Consider the following 12,361-nt stretch of genomic DNA (forward strand, 5'->3'; position numbering starts at 1 on the left):
TGCTCTTCAGCAGGTCATGCATGCCAGGGGTGCCCTGCTCTCTAGAGATCGATCATGGATTGCTACTCTTCTCGAAACCTCGAGATCAGCACCAAAGAGGGTTTTCTTTCACGTATACCTTTATGTCAGTCTGACCAAGAAATGTTCCCTTTCAAGTTTAAGAGAACAATTTCCTATAAGAGTCAGCTTTGCAATGGCCATTAACAAAGCTCAAGGACAAACAATACCACAAGTTGGTATTTACCTCCCTAACCTGATATTCTATATGTCGCTATGTCGCGAGCGACAACTAGAAGCAACCTCAAGGTGCTCGCTGCCACTACAGATTATCAAAGTATCGAATTCGACGGTTCACTTATAAAGAATATCGTCTACAAAGAAGTGCTCAAGACATAGATGTTGTCAATGAAAAACATACATTTTTTGTTTTAGTCTGGTATACTTTCTCACATTTGAAGCGGTGATTAATATAGAGTTTGTTTGTATTTTTTACGTACGAATAGTTCTGAGTTTTTTATTCTTTACATTTGACTTAGTATTCAAATAATTGTAACTGAAATATGTCGACTTATCTTCATGGTTAGTATTATTGTAAAGGTTTATTACATGCTTGAACAACTATCGCACTTAAACAAGTTCTAACTATGTGATATATAAAAACCATCGCAACACATGGGCAATTCCACTAGTATAGATAAAGAGGAGCAATAGTAGCAGTAGCATTTACAAAAAAAATATATATTGTTTATGGTTATAGTAATATAATATTTATCTAAAATGTATAAATATTACATATGAATAGCTTATTAGCATGGATAACAATATAATTTTAAATGAGTTGTTTGTATTATTGGTATATATAAGTTGTTAAAAAATATTTTCCATTGTCGTTGAAATGTAGAAATATATTTTTATTGGACATACATGAGTGCATACTTAATCTATGTAATTGGACGGTAACGCTAATCTCTACTACTCTATATGTTTCTACTGTGGGCGTCCACATCAACTAGTGAAGCATGCCCCCGCCCCGCTCTCTCCTCGCCCCTAGATCGCCGCCCCCACTCTCCCGCCATCGTCGCCCCCGCTCTCTCCTCACCCCGCAATCCCCGCCGCCAGCCGCCAACGCTCTTTTGCAATCCCACAATCCCCACGACCGCAACTCAAATCGCTGCCCCCGGCTCGCTATCTCCTCGCCCTAGACCGCTCCCCCGATCTCCCGCAATCGTCGCCCCCGCTCTCTCCTCGCCCCGCAATCCCCGTCGCCCATGCTCCGCTCTCTCCTCGCCCAAGATCACCGCCCCCGCTCGCGTGGATTGGGTGCCCAGTCCCCACTATCTCCATGGATTGTGCGTCCGCGACAACCCAATCTCCGCCCGATATCCAATGAAGGCCCGTCCTCCCCCCCCCCCCGCGATTCTCGATTCCCCGCGGCCTTGCCACAGATCCACTCTCCTCTCTTGCAATCCCCTTGGACTCCGCCCCATATCACCGCCCCGGCTCCCCAGAACGCGATCCACTCTCCTCTCTCCTGCAATCCCCGCTGCCTCAACCTAGATCGTCGTCCTTGCTCTCGATCCTCACCCACGCCCTCCATGGAAGGCAAGGCCGCGATGCCCGCGTGGATCTGGGTATAGGTTTCCATCGACGGCATCATATGTCCGAATAAAATTTCAAGCGTGGACGCCACAACAACCCCCATTCCTTGTCGACGCTCTCCTAGGAACACTATTGCTAGAGCTCTGTGCTCATCTCCAGTGATGGAGAAGCTGAAGACCGTGGCGACATAGGTACATAGTGCCAACGTTGCCTCCGTCGATGCGGCGCAGCAGCCTGATGTCATGCGGCCCCAGCGGCGTCGCGGTCGACGTCAATGCCACGTGGATGGTCAACCACATCGTGTCCCCAGACCGGTGTGGCACGCTGATGCCCACACCATCGACGAGGAGGAGGTCGGAGCAGCAATAGCCGCCATGGGCAGTGCCGCAGACATGGAGCAGTCGAATGAGAGGCTAGACGGGCTGGAGCAACAAAGCAGGCTGGTGTCACTGCTGGCCGGCATCCGCTCCTCCCCCAGCGGCGTCGAGAGGGACCTATGACCCAAGGATCTGTTCCCGGGAATGTGGTGTTCGCGGTCGTCGAGGATCTCGGGCTCAACCATTCCAAGGACCCATCTGCCATAAGGTTTCGCAATCCAGAGGCCTCCATCGCCGATTTCATTTTGTAGACAAATAAGTTAGCTCTTGTGATGGCATACCATTTATAGATTGTCAACTATCTGAAGGCATATATGAAGGCTTGTTATCTCTTCTCTATTTAGTTGATAAGCGACTTTTATTTGGACCTCATTATCAGCTTGTTATTTCTATGTGAATTTTCTCGCTTTATTTGTACTACACTCGTGCTAATTATGTGAGAATGATTTGTGTCACTATGGTGTTCATCTATTCTTTTAGACTATTATATGTATTCATCTGTCATGTTGCTGAACTCCTGTTGTCAAATGCAGAAGGAAATTCATGCTTGTTTGATGGTTGTACTGTTAAACTGGAATACAAGAGGAGGCAAGTCAAATATGGTTTGTGTGACAGTACGTTACTAACTAATCTACGAATAGTGATTAAGAATTTATTTAATTAGGACAGCAAACGTTACATTGCCATTACAATTTAGTTTATGCAAAAACAAAAATAGTAAGTGGTAGTTGAAGAGAAATGTATATTTTATTGAGATGGTGGTGTCGGTGTTTGGACCGTGGGTCCTCAACCAACCAGTAATGTGCCGTGTGGCCGGCTCTAGATGATGTGCGAGATGACACAAGCGATTATCCCGGTTCGGGCTTTTCGAGGCTCGACTTCCAGCAGAGGGGATGAGGCTTATATTACTCGCACCGTGGTGCTCGTAGTAGGGGTTTACAAGCACAGCGGGAGAGGGGAAGTCCCCAAGTCTCTTGAGATGATTGAGGCAAGTGCCAATATCTAAGACAAAGTGAGAGAGCAAGAACTCGTCAACGTGTGTTCCCTTCTTTCCCATGGAGGGACCACTGCCCTATTCATACACCAAGGGGAGCGTCCGCAGTGAAGCTTAGTCTTGTATTCGAATGAGAGATGCCCTGGCACCTGACGTGACGACGAGCCGTGCAGTAGATTTGCACCTGCTGACGTCCCGTAGAGAGCCGAGACCGAGACCAAGGGGTCGTCCGTACGCCTGAGCTCTCGAGGGAGAGACCGAGTAGTGGTTGTAACAGTGCCAGGGTATGGGCCAAAGGCTACTTACGGGCCCGTCTTTGTCCTGGCGCGTGATGACGTCGAGATTCTCTGCAGCACTTATCGAGATTAGAGATTAGAGCCCTCACTTGGTTGATGCAGAAGTCTTCCTGAGGTGCCAGTCGAGCCATCTCTTTGACGTGCGCTACAGTCGAGTGGAGTGGTTGTCTATGTGATTCATGGCGTAGTCGGTGGCCGAGGCCGAGCTCGGGCGAGGCGGGGAATTTGCCTGAGGGGTGAGCTTGGGTCGGGCGCGACGGAGAGATTGCACCCGAAGGCTCGTCCGCTTGGCTTGTCGTATTAGGTGTCCCATCAGAGGGTGTCAGGCGGCGTGCGCGCACTGTTTGGCACATGCGTAATCATACCACTGCGCTTAGACGTGATCGCTGTCTTGTCCACCATGGTACTCCGTTGCCACAGCGCGGGTTGGCACATGCATTAAATGTGCCTATCCCTTACCTGTTTTCGAGCGCCCTTGTCCTATCTGCCCGAGGTCGCCTCGGGTGAGACGGAATGGGCTGAGGCGACTTTGGGCGAGGCGGAGCCCCGCTCGAGGTGAGAGACCCTAGGGGGGACGTCTCGGGTTTTTATAGGTGGCTCGGCTGTCACCCCTTGGGAGTTTAGTCCTTATGTCTCTGAGCGCGTTTGTTAGGGGGTAATTTGGGTGTCCATAATTATCGCCCCGACAGTAGCCCTTGAGCCTTCCAAGGAAGTACTTTTAGTACTTGTTTGGAGGCTCTGTTGCTCGCCCGCGAGCGTGCTGCTTTTTAAGAGATACGACATGCTTGTTTTCCGATGGGTGTGCACGAGCGCACCCGTCGGGTGTAGCCACCGAGGCCCCGAAGTAGTGGTTGACTCCTTCGAGGGCTTTTGTTCTTTGTTAGGTTCCGTTTGATCTTTGGTTAGACTGTGGGAGCCTTTTTATGTGGTTTGCGAGGGCAGCCCCTTGAGCCTTTTCACGGAGCAACAGGTCGATCAAGGGATGTCTCAACTTGTGGTTTGTACGCCCCTTTGTCGCATCTCTGTGAGGAGGAAGAGGGGGAATGCGTCATGCTACACTCGATGGGCAACGAGCATGACGTTTCCATTGAGCTGTTAACGGGTGATCCGAGCGGGCGTCCGAGCTCCTTTCGATTGGAGTCGGCTTGAGGTCCAGAGACACGCCCCAAAAGTACATGCAGGTGATTCGCCTGGTCCCAGACCCGTTCGATGTGGTCTGAGGGCTCGGTGCCTCCCTATGATGTGATACCGTCACGAATCGCTTCTGGGGGTTCTCGGATATGTCTTAAGATACCTCAGGTCGCAACCCGAGCTAAGGTCATGTACGGGCGTACCTATAGTCAACCCTGACTTTGTGCTCTAGGGCAGTTTTGGAGCCCTTTCGAGGGGCCAACCTTCAAACGCTGTCCTTCCTCCCCGCGACCCGTGGCCTGTGTCTTCCATTACCGACGTGGATCTAGAAGCGCTGGTTGATGCTGGTCTGTTTCGATACTGAACCACCAGCCCGCAGCCCTGAAAGGGAAATGTGCCCTTCGGCCATTTCTAAGTATTTTGGTGATTTAGTGTCCAACACAAGTGCCTAAGTGTTAAATGATGGACAAAGTACAAATCAAGTATAAAGGTATGTTTCTCAGACTTAGTACATTGTTTTAGAGACTAATGTATTGTGTCTAAGTGCTGGAAATAGGAAAAATCAAGTTGAAATTAAAGATGGCTTTGTTCAGCCAAAGTCAGCTCTGTCTGGGTGCACCGGACTGTCCGGTGGAGCACCGGACAGTGTCCGGTGCGCCAGGCTGGCTCAGGCGAACTTGCTGTTCTCGGGAAGTGATTAACGGCGTATGGCTATAATTCACCGGACTGTCCAGTGTGCACCGGACTGTCCGGTGAGCCAACGGTCAGCCGGGCCAACGGTCGGTCGCGCGATCCGCGCGAGACACGTGGCCGAGCCAACGGTCGGAAGGGGGCACCGGACTGTTCGGTGTGCATCGGACAGTGTCCGGTGCGCCAACGGCTCTAAAGCGCCAACGGTCGGCTTCACCAAAGAAAGAAAGAAATACGCATCGGACAGTGTCCGGTGGTGCACCGGACTGTCCGGTGCGCCAGGCGACAGAAGGCAACAATTGCCTTCCTGGAATGCACTCAACGGCTCCTAGCTGCCTTGGGGCTATAAAAGGGACCCCTAGGCGCATGGAGGAGCACACCAAGCATTCTCTAAGCATTCCTAAGCACCAAGACTTTGATTCCGCGCATTTGATTCTTTGCGATAGCAATTAGAGCTCCATTTGAGTTGTGAACTCGCTAAGTTGTGTTGTGAGCTCTTGTTGCGACTTGTGTGCGTGTTGGTACTCTGATTTCGTGTCTTGTGTGTGTTGCTCATCCCTCCCTTACTCCGTGCTTCTTTGTGAACTTCAAAGTGTAAGGGCGAGAGGCTCCAAGTTGTGGAGATTCCTCGCAAACGGGATATAGTAAAGCAAAACAAAACACCATGGTATTCAAGTGGGTCTTTTGACCGCTTGAAAGGGGTTGATTGCAACCCTCGTCCATTGGGACGCCACAACGTGGAGTAGGCAAGTGTTGAACTTGGCCGAACCACGGGATAAACCACTGTGTCTATCTGTGATTGATCTTCTTGTGGTTATCATGTCTTGCAAAGACTCTTATCTAGCCACTTGGCTTTATTGTGCTAACTCCTAACCAAGTTTTGTGGCATTAAAGTTTAAGTTTCACAGGATCACCTATTCACCCCCCTCTAGGTGCTCTCAATTGGTATCAGAGCCGTTCTCTTCAAAGAAAGGGACTAACCGCCCGAAGAGATGGATCCTAGGGGCAAGGGGATGGTGGTCAACGATAAGGAGAAGGAGTCCTTCATCAACGAGCCTAAAGATGACAAGCCTACCGACTCGGGCTCGGGCCACAAACGAAGAGATGGGAAGAAGAAGAAGACGAGGCGCATCAAGGAGATCGTCTACTACGACGACAGCGACAAGTCCTCTTCTTCCCAAAAGGACGACGACAACATCTACGAGAATAAAAAGACGGTTAATTCAAACTTCTCTTTTGATTATTCTCGTATTCCTCAAAGTACCAATGCTCATTTACTCTCCATTCCACTTGGTAAACCTCCTCATTTTGATGGAGAGGACTACGGATTTTGGAGTCACAAAATGCGTAGTCACTTGTTCTCTCTCCATCCTAGTATATGGGAGATAGTAGAGAGTGGAATGAAATTTGATAGCTCGGATAGTCCTTTGTTTATCAATGAACAGATTCATAAAAATGCACAAGCTACTACTGTGTTGTTAGCCTCATTGTGCAGGGACGAGTATCATAAGGTGAGCGGCTTGGACAATGCCAAGCAGATTTGGGACACCCTCAAGATCTCACATGAGGGGAACGACGTCACTATGCTCACCAAGATGGAGTTGGTGGAAGGCGAACTCGGGAGATTCGCGATGATAAGAGGGGAGGAGCCAACCCAGACGTTCAACAGGCTCAAAACCCTCGTCAACAAGATAAGGAGCTATGGAAGCACGCGATGGACGGACCACGACGTTGTCCGTCTAATGCTAAGGTCCTTTACCGTCCTTGATCCACATCTTGTGAACAATATTCGTGAGAATCCTAGGTACATGAAGATGACGCCCGAGGAGATCCTTGGAAAGTTCGTAAGCGGGCGGATGATGATCAAGGAGGCTAGATACGTCGACGATGCATTAAATGGTCCAATCCAAGAGCCTCAAACTATTGCTCTCAAGGCAACAAGGAGCAAGGAGGCACTACCTAGCAAGGTGGCGCAAGTTGAGGCGGTCGGGCTTAATGATGAAGAGATGGCCCTCATCATCAAGCGGTTCAAGACAGTGCTAAAGGGTCGCAAGGAGCACCCCAACAAGAACAAGACAAAGGGGAAGCGCTCCTGCTTCAAATGTGGTAAGATTGGTCATTTTATCGCTAACTGTCCCAATAATGATAGTGACCAGGAAAAGAAGAGTGGAAAGTGGGAGAAGAAGAAGAACTACAAGAAGGCGAAGGGCGAGGCACATCTTGGAAAGGAGTGGGATTCAGATTGCTCCTAGTCCGACTCCGACAACGAAGGACTCGCCGCCACCGCCTTCAACAAGTCATCCCTCTTCCCCAATGAGTATCACACTTGCCTCATGGCAAGGGAAAAGAAGGTAAACACTCGTAATACTAGTACTTATGCTTCTTCAAGTGAGGATGAGTCCAGTGATGATGATGAAATAGATTATTCATGTTTATTCAAGGGCCTAGATAGAACCAAGGTTGATGAAATTAATGAATTAATTGATGCCTTGAATGATAAGAATAGGTTATTAGAAAAGCAAGAGGATCTTTTGTATGAAGAGCATGATAAATTTGTTAGTGCACAAAATTTTCTTGCTCTAGAAGTTAAAAGGAATGAAATGCTTTCTTGTGAACTATCTACTTGTCATGAAACCATTTCTAATTTAAAAGATGTTAATGATGATTTAAATGCTAAACTAGAAGTAGCAAATAAATCCAACTCTTGTGTAGAACATGTTATGATATGCAATAGGTGCAAAGATGTTGATGTTGATGCTTGTAGTGAACACCTAATTTGCATTTCTAAATTAAATAATGAAGTGGCTAGTCTTAATACCCAACTTAAGACTAGCAAGAGTGAATTTGATAAGCTAAAATTTGCAAGGGATGCCTACACGATTGGTAGACACCCCTCAATTAAGGATGGTCTTGGCTTCAAGAGGGAAGTCAAGAACTTAACAAGCCATAAGGCTCCCATCTCCGCCAAGGAGGAAGGGAAGGACCCTATGGCTAGAAGTGCTCAAAAGAACCATGCCTTCATGTATCATGATAGGAGACATTCTAGAAATGTTTATAGAAGTTATGATGCTTTTGATTCTCATGCTATGGTTGCTTCTAGCTCTTCTATTGTGCATGATAAAAATTTAGCTAGGAGAAATGCTATTAATCACATGCCTAGAAGAAATGTTGTTCATATGCCTAGAAAAACAAATAGTGAACCTTCTACAATTTATCATGCTTTAAATGCTTCCTTTGCTATTTGTAGAAAGGATAGGAAGATGATTGCTAGAAAATTAGGGGCAAAATGCAAGGGAGATAAAACTTGCATTTGGGTCCCTAAGGCTATTTGTACTAACCTTGTAGGACCCAACATGAGTTGGGTACCTAAGACCCAAGCCTAAATTTGCCTTGCAGGTTTATGCATCCGGGGGATCAAGCTGGATTATCGACAACGGATGCACAAACCACATGACGGGGGGAAAGAGGATGTTCTCTTCCTATGTCAAGAACAAGGATCCCCAAGATTCAATCATATTCGGTGATGGGAACCAAGGCAAGGTGAAAGGGTTAGGAAAAATTGCTATTTCATCCGAGCACTCTATTTCTAATGTGTTCTTAGTTGAGTCGCTTGGATATAACTTGTTGTCTGTGAGTCAATTATGTAATATGGGATATAACTGTTTATTCACAAATGTAGATGTGTTTGTCTTTAGAAGAAGTGATGGTTCATTAGCTTTTAAGGGTGTATTAGACGACAAACTCTATTTAGTTGATTTTGCAAAAGAGGAGGCCGGTCTAGATGCATGCTTAATTGCTAAGACTAGCATGGGCTGGCTGTGGCATCGCCGCTTAGCACATGTGGGGATGAAGAACCTTCACAAGCTTCTAAAGGGAGAACACGTGATAGGTCTAACTAATGTTACTTTCGAAAAAGATAGACCTTGTGCAGCTTGTCAAGCAGGGAAACAGGTGGGAAGCTCTCATCATGCCAAAAATGTGATGACAACATCAAGACCCCTGGAGTTACTTCATATGGACCTCTTCGGACCCGTCGCCTATCTAAGCATAGGAGGAAGTAAGTATGGTCTTGTTATAGTTGATGATTTTTCCCGCTTCACTTGGGTATTCTTCTTGCAGGATAAATCTGAAACCCAAGGGACCCTCAAGCGCTTCCTAAGGAGAGCTCAAAACGAGTTTGAGCTCAAGGTGAAGAAGATAAGAAGCGACAATGGGTCCGAGTTCAAGAACCTTCAAGTGGAGGAGTATCTTGAGGAGGAAGGAATCAAGCACGAGGTCTCCGCTCCCTACACACCACAGCAAAATGGTGTGGTAGAGAGGAAGAATAGGACGCTTATAGACATGGCGAGGACGATGCTTGGAGAGTTCAAGACCCCCGAGCGCTTTGGTCAGAAGTCGTGAACACGGCTTGTCACGCCATCAACCGGGTCTACCTTCATCGCCTCCTCAAGAAGACTTCGTATGAGCTACTAACCGGTAACAAACCCAATGTTTCGTATTTCAGAGTTTTTGGGAGTAAATGCTACATTCTAGTGAAGAAGGGTAGGAATTCCAAATTTGCTCCCAAAGTCGTAGAAGGGTTTTTGTTAGGTTATGACTCAAATACAAAGGCGTATAGGGTCTTCAAACAAATCATCAGGTTTGGTTGAAGTCTCTAGCGACGTTGTATTTGATGAGACTAATGGCTCTCCAAGAGAGCAAGTTGTTGATCTTGATGATGTAGATGAAGAAGACGTTCCAACGGCCGCAATACGCACCATGGCAATTGGAGATGTGCGGCCACAGGAACAAAAGGAGCAAGATCAACCTTCTTCCTCAACAATGGTGCATCCCCCAACTCAAGACGATGAACAGGTTTATCAAGAGGAGGCGTGTGATCAAGGGGGAGCACAAGTTGATCGTGTAATGGAGGAAGAAGCACAACCGGCACCTCCAACCCAAGTTCGAGCGATGATTCAAAGGGATCATCCCGTTGACCAGATTTTGGGTGACATTAGCAAGGGAGTAACTACTCGGTCTCGATTAGTTATTTTTTGTGAGCATTACTCTTTTGTCTCCTCTATTGAGCCTTTCAGGGTAGAGGAGGCCTTGCTAGATCCAGACTGGGTGTTGGCCATGCAGGAGGAGCACAACAACTTCAAGAGAAATGAAGTTTGGACACTGGTGCCTCGTCCCAAGCAAAATATTGTGGGAACAAAGTGGGTGTTCTGCAACAAACAAGACGAGCACGGGGTGGTGACAAGGAACAAGACACGACTTGTGGCAAAAGGTTATGCCCAAGTCGCAGGTTTGGACTTTGAGGAGACTTTTGCTCCTGTGGCTAGGCTAGAATCCATTCGTATTTTGCTAGCATATGCTGCTCACCATTCTTTCAGGTTGTTCCAAATGGATGTGAAGAGCGCTTTCCTCAACGGGCCAATCAAGGAGGAGGTATACGTGGAGCAACCCCCTGGTTTCGAGGATGAACGGTACCCCGACCACGTTTGTAAGCTCTCTAAGGCGCTCTATGGACTTAAGCAAGCCCCAAGAGCATGGTATGAATGCCTTAGAGACTTTTTAATTGCTAATGCTTTCAAGGTTGGGAAAGCCGATCCAACTCTTTTTACTAAGACATGTGATGGTGATCTTTTTGTGTGCCAAATTTATGTCGATAACATAATATTTGGTTCTACTAACCAAAAGTCTTGTGAAGAGTTTAGCAGGGTGATGACTCAAAAGTTTGAGATGTCGATGACGGGCGAGTTAAGCTATTTCCTTGGGTTCCAAGTGAGGCAACTCAAGGATGGGACCTTCATCTCCCAAACGAAGTATACACAAGACTTGATCAAGCGGTTTGGGATGAAGGACGCCAAGCCCGCAAAGACTCCAATGGGAACCGATGGACACACCGACCTCAACAAAGGAGGTAAGTCCGTTGATCAAAAAGCATACCAGTCTATGATAGGGTCTTTACTTTATTTATGTGCTAGTAGACCGGATATTATGCTTAGTGTATGCATGTGTGCTAGATTTCAATCTGATCCAAGGGAGTGTCACTTAGTGGCCATGAAGCGAATTCTTAGATATTTAGTTGCTACGCCTTGCTTTGGGATCTGGTATCCAAAGGGGTCTACCTTTGACTTGATTGGATATTCAGACTCCGACTATGCTGGATGTAAGGTCGATAGGAAGAGTACATCGGGGACGTGCCAATTCTTAGGAAGGTCCCTGGTGTCATGGAGTTCCAAGAAACAAACTTCTGTTGCCCTATCCACCGCTGAGGCCGAGTACATTGCCGCAGGACAGTGTTGCGCGCAACTACTTTGGATGAGGCAAACCCTCAGGGACTTTGGCTACAATCTAAGCAAAGTCCCACTCCTATGTGATAATGAGAGTGCTATCCGCATGGCGGATAATCCTGTTGAACACAGCCGCACAAAACACAAAGACATCCGGCATCACTTTTTGAGAGACCACCAGCAAAAGGGAGATATCGAAGTGTTTCATGTTAGCACCGAGAACCAGCTAGCCGATATCTTTACCAAGCCTTTAGATGAGCAGACCTTTTGCAAGTTGCGTAGTGAGCTAAATGTCTTAGATTCGTGGAACTTGGATTGATTTATAGCATACATGTGCTTCATGCTTTGATCATGTTCCTTTAAGCATTTTGTTGTTTATTTATGGTGCTCAAGTTGTACAAACACTCCCCGGACCTTACAAGTCCATTTGCAAGTGATGCACAAATTTAGGGGGAGATGTGCTACAACTTGACCCTTTGAGACTAACTGTGTACTTGAGTTTGCTTAATTTAGTCCCAAAGGTGAATTGAAAGGGAAAAGGTGGACTTGGACCATGCAAGACTTCCACTGCACTCCGATGAAAGAGTAACTTATTCCAAGTTCATCTCTATGCTCTTATTGCCTTTTTTCTCTTAGTTGAAGATTTTGGTGAGGCAATGGGGTTAAAGGGCCAAAATTGATCCTGTTTTGGTGCTTGATGCCAAAGGGGGAGAAAATAAGGCCAAAGCAATAAATGGATCAGCTACCACTTGTGAATTTTGAAAGTAGTAGAGTTAGAGTTTTTTGTTTGTCAAAATACTCTTGTTTGCCTCTTATTGTCAAAAGTTGGTCTCTTGTGGGGAGAAGGCTTAATTATGGGAAAAAGGGGGAGTTTTTTAATCCTTGATCAATTTCTCGTGAAAAATCTCTCTTTATATTTCAACATGTGTGTTTGACTTAGAGATAGGAAATTGAGTTTGATTTGCAAAAACAAACCAAGTGGTGGCAAAGAATGAT

Source organism: Zea mays, chromosome 1, assembly GCF_902167145.1.
Source record: "Zea mays cultivar B73 chromosome 1, Zm-B73-REFERENCE-NAM-5.0, whole genome shotgun sequence".
Lineage (NCBI taxonomy): Eukaryota > Viridiplantae > Streptophyta > Magnoliopsida > Poales > Poaceae > Zea > Zea mays.